Source organism: Pygoscelis adeliae, unplaced genomic scaffold (genome assembly GCF_000699105.1).
Source record: "Pygoscelis adeliae isolate BGI_AS28 unplaced genomic scaffold, ASM69910v1 Scaffold365, whole genome shotgun sequence".
In the NCBI taxonomy this organism is placed as follows: domain Eukaryota; kingdom Metazoa; phylum Chordata; class Aves; order Sphenisciformes; family Spheniscidae; genus Pygoscelis; species Pygoscelis adeliae.
Window position 1 is genome coordinate 14,229 of NW_008824783.1, and position 5,044 is coordinate 19,272.

At 44.2% G+C, this 5,044-nt stretch overlaps 1 non-coding gene across 1 annotated transcript; it reads left to right on the top strand.

Annotated features, from left to right (window-relative positions):
- Nucleotides 1–3,677: 3,677 nt before the first annotated feature.
- TRNAM-CAU lies at nucleotides 3,678–3,749 on the top strand. The gene has a single exon. It is a non-coding gene; the product is annotated as a tRNA-Met (tRNA).
- Nucleotides 3,750–5,044: the final 1,295 nt, after the last annotated feature.

Consider the following 5,044-nt stretch of genomic DNA (forward strand, 5'->3'; position numbering starts at 1 on the left):
TTATCTGTCATCCGCTGCAATTTTTAGACATTTGACTTACAATCTAACTTTTTAACATTTCCAAGTAGTATAATTTCTAACTGCAAGAAGAGAGAACCACCCTCCCAGATCTCCAGGATATTGTTTAAAAAAACAAATGCACCTTTTCATAAGTCACTGTTTCAAGTAAGAGACTCTAAAGTGTCAACGACTTAATTATAAACCAAAAGGAAACATTGACTCTGTGGAAGTGTGAAACAGTGGAGTGCAAGATCCTGGGAGGGAATAAGAAGCAACAGCATAGTACAGACCCCAGACTCAGGAGAGCAGACTTCAGTATATTCAGGAAACGGGCTTGGCTAAACAGGCAACACGCAATGGGGCTCCAACACAAAAAGGCGGCATACAGGAGATGGAAACAAAGCAGGGATTTAGAAACTACAAAGCAGGGATTTAGAAGCACTTTCCAGGGATATAGGCATTGGGTTAGGAAAGCCAAAGCTCAGCTAGAGTTCAGGCCAGCAAAGGACATCAAGGGCAACAAGAAGAGCTTCTACTGCTACATTAGTAGTCAAAGGTTGAATAAGGAAAATGGGGCCCTGTTGCTGAATGACACAGGTGAGTAAGTGACAGCAGGCACGGGTAAAGCAGAGGTACTTAATGCCTTCTCTGTCTCACTTGCAGGGGACCAGCTGCTATGCTCATGGGCAGGGATGCCATCCAGAGGGACCTGGACAGGTCAGAAGAACGGGCCAAGAGGACACGCATGAAATTCAAGAACGACAAATACAGAGTCCCACCCCTAGGAAGGAAGAAGACCTTGCAGCAATACGAGCCTGGGACTGATGGGCTGAGGAGCAGCTCTGCAGGAAAAACCCTGGGAGATTTTCAAGATCTGACAGGATAAAGCTCTGAGCCACCTGGTATGACCTCGTAGCTGATTCTCCTCTGACCTCATAGCTGATTCTGCTTCAAGCAGGAGGTTGTACTAGAGACCTCCTGAGGTCCCTTCCAACCTGAATTGTCCTATGACCCTAAAGAAGTGCATATGATATTTCTGCTAGGCCAATTTTAACAGCTTCCTTTTAATCCTGAGGGGAAAAAAAAATATTTAGAGCTGTTTTCACATGCTACGTGAAGGCAAAATACAGGTGAAAACAAGTATGATACATTCTTTATTTCACCACTTTTATTGACTTGTTGAGATATTCATACTATAATAAAATAAATATACCTAGGTGGAGATTTTTAAAATACTAGTGGTTTTTCTCTTATTATTCTCATTTTTTAAAATGAGAATTGTCATTATGATCCTTGTGAGTTCATCAGGGTGAAAACAATTTTGCTGGAAAATGTTTTTTGCCTATTAAAAAAAAAGCAACCCTGAACATCATTGAAGCAATTTCAATTAAAATCTCGCACCAGTTTACAGACTTGGATCTAAAAAGCCTGTCAGACTTTAAGGTGCATCTTTTACACCTAATTTTAGATCCATTTTATACACTTTAAAAGCTGCATTTTCTCCCCATTAATTGTCGAGTACAATGCCTAGATGATCAGCTAAAATTTAGACAGTGGCGCTTTTCAGATCAGATGAATTGCCACTAAAAAGGGTTCAAGAACAATAGTCACATTAGCAGCTGCAGCCATTTTACTGTGGTCAGTTTATATGCAGAAAGTTAGGACCCTGTAACGTCCAAAATTTCTGGAGGAATGTATTTGACACTAAAATCTCAATAAAAATAATTACTGTTGGCTTATGAAGCCTGTTTCAAATCACCGCCTCATTAACATTAACATTATTATTGCTCTTTGCAGTTCACTGTTTTGCCCATATATAAACGTAGTGTAAGCTTATTTATCAAAATGTAATTTATATATACCAAAAAAAAAAACCATGAAAGAAGATTTAGCCTCATAATCACCAGTCCAACCTGTTTCCTCATTTATGTCTGGTACGAGCATGTGCAATGCATCTCTCCAAAATAAAATGATGGACATGGGGTGCAAGAACTTACAAGACTGAGACTTGAGGAAGTTCACAAGCAAGGCTGAAGGAGACCAGAATTTGAGCCTCGTCACATGAAAATAAGACAATCAGCTACACATTGGTCCCATCTTATGAGGCTTCTCCAGATTTTTGTATGTCCTTTTGAAGTCATATATGGAGGAGAAATCAGAAGTGTCTTTAAGTAGACATGGTTCCACAGACTTCAGTGAACCTCGGACATTTTAGAGCAGGCTGTCACTGCTTGTTGTATACAGGAGCATAATTCTACACAGAGGCCTTTGAGATCTTGTCAGCAAGCCTTCAGACCATTCCCCGAAGGATCCTGCCTCTGGAGAGATGACTGCAGGACTGACTGACTTTTTTTTTTTTTTGTCCCTTGCCACGTTAAACACTGCTCTCATGTTTTTAGATAATTCTGAGAGTTCTGCGGCCCAGTAGTTTCAGCACTGAGCTGGAAAACAAAATCCCTAGAAATGTGATCGTATTATCTGAGTTGCAGATACGTAACAAGGGCTTCATGTGCGCTTGTCAAGCCATTTTCAGGGAGGCAGTATAGGCCAGAATGATGGTATCCAACCAACAGTGATAATCTCTCTCACAAGCCCTGCACAGATTTTGTGCATGGGGCAGGAGCAGGATGGGTGCTATGACTCAAGCCCAGTAGAAGCTCCAGCAATTGTTATTGCTTCTTTTCTTGTATCTAATAAAGGCGACAAGGAGGGGGAACAAAGACGGGAGGAAGCCAGATCCTACAGAGAGAGACTTCAGTGCCTGAATTCACAGCAGGTAGAATGAAGATCTTCTAACATGGTGAATACAGTTCTGGTTGCAGTTTAGCTGACCAGAGCTGTAGGTGTCATTGAGCTGTCCATGCCATCACAACCTAAAGGGTTACCTGGCCTGCGGTTGTGTACAGATTGTGACTGTGTCTTTGTAGGATTCCATTATATACAAGGACATTGAGGCTTTGTCCTTGAAATTTCTCTACTTTATTACAGGTTACCACAAGTACCACAAAAATCACCAGTAGCAAGTATACCTATGATTAATGAAGCAAGTATATATATCTCAAGCTATTATAAATTATTATCAGCAATCAATAGTATAGCAGCAATCAATAATAACAGCAATAAATAATAGCAACAATCAATAACAGCGGCACTCAATAATAGCAGCAACAAATGTATATATAATATTACAGGTTACTACAAACTTATTGCTAGTAATATGAACTTATCAATAATATAACAGCATATATACTTATGATAGATCACTTATATTCCCTTATGTGGTACCAAGAGCATTAAATCAATCCCAGAGAGGGGGCAAACTATCCCAGAGGGTAGGACAAACCGATCTCAGAAGGGGATCCAACCATCTCAGAAGTGGGAGGACAAACCACACTGACCCCAGAAGTGGGTCCAGAGGGGGAACCAAATAAAATAACGGAGTCTCACTTCAAAAGTGATCCACATCATGGAGTTTGGGGTGAGCCAGGTGTCCCCAGCAAGGGTCCAAAATCTTGTAGAAAGTTCATGCAGAGAGCTGAACCTATTTAGGAAAAGGAAAAAAATGTGCAGAGCACAGGCAAGAGGAAGAGAAAGAGGAATGAACACAAGTGTTGGTGCTGGCAGTGCCAGGGAGCATCAGGCAGGGCTTGAGAGGTCCCAGCAGGTACATTCAGAAGAGCAGAGTGGCGCAGCGGGAGCGTGCTGGGCCCATAACCCAGAGGTCGATGGATCGAAACCATCCTCTGCTAACTATTTTTCCCCTCGCAGCAGCAGCCTCTGCCTCTCCTTTGCATCCTTCAGCAAGTTTTAACCTGCACTACCGTGATCCAGCTCTCTGGGCACCCGTGGTCATGGCTCTCCTGCTCACTCGGCCCCTTCTTTCTGCCACTTTCTCCTTTGCTTTCTTGGCAGCCAGCACTCCCAAAGCAACCCTCGGCACGGCAGACGGGTGAGTATGGAGCAGCAGGCAGAGCACAGCACAGAGCTCCCCCCACGCAGCAGTGGGTGTCCTGGGGACACAGGTGTTTCTCCCTTCCCATCAGGCAGCTCAATCCGCAATTACCCAGCCACAAATGGGGACCTCCAGGGATCTGCAGGTGGGGAGGAGGATGAGGCTGGTATTTGGGAAACACCAATGTGATCAACTCAGCCACCTGGGAGCTTTCTCTGTCCTACTCTGTTTGCTGCCGTGCCCACTTGTAGGTCCAGCCAGGAGCCGGGCCGAGGAGGTATTCCCAATGGGTGCTGTATTGGCTATATGTGGCTAGGTGTTGGCAGGGGAGGGGAGACGGGTATTGCAGGGTGGCCCCTGTGAGAAGAGATAAGGGGCTGCCCTGTGTCGGACACAGCCAGCTCCAGCTCCAGAGTGGACCCACTGCACGACACAGATGATCTATCAGCAAAGTCTGTGGCCCCTCTGTGAAAACATATTCCAGAAAGGGCAGAAAACACCAGACAGAAAGAGGAGGAGGGAACAAAAAAAAAGGGTCAGAAAGAGCAGAGGGAAAATGCATCCCCCCTGTGCTGCTTAAGTGGGTAGAGGAGTCTGGAGTGAAGGAGTGAAGTTGAGCCTGGGTAAGAGGAAGGAAAGGTGGTGGTTTATGTTTGTCTTTTTGTTTCTCACTACGTGAATCTGTTTTAACTGGCAAAAAATTATTTTTTCCCAAATCATAAAATCATAGAATCATTAAGGTTGGAAAAGACCTCTAAGATCATCGAGTCCAACCGTCGACCCAACACCACCATGCCCACTAAACCATGTTCCTAAGTGCCTCATCTACACGTCTTTTAAATACTTCCAGGGATGGTGACTCAACCTCTTCCCTGGGCAGCCTGTTCCAATGTTTAACCACTCTTTCAGTAAAGACATTTTTCCTCACATCCAATCTAAACCTCCCCTGGCACAACTTGAGGCCGTTTCCTCTTGTCCTATCGCTTGTGACTTGGGAGAAGAGACCGACACCCACCTCGCTACAACCTCCTTTCAGGTAGTTGTAGAGAGCGATGAGGTCTCCCCTCAGCCTCCTTTTCTCCAGGCTAAACA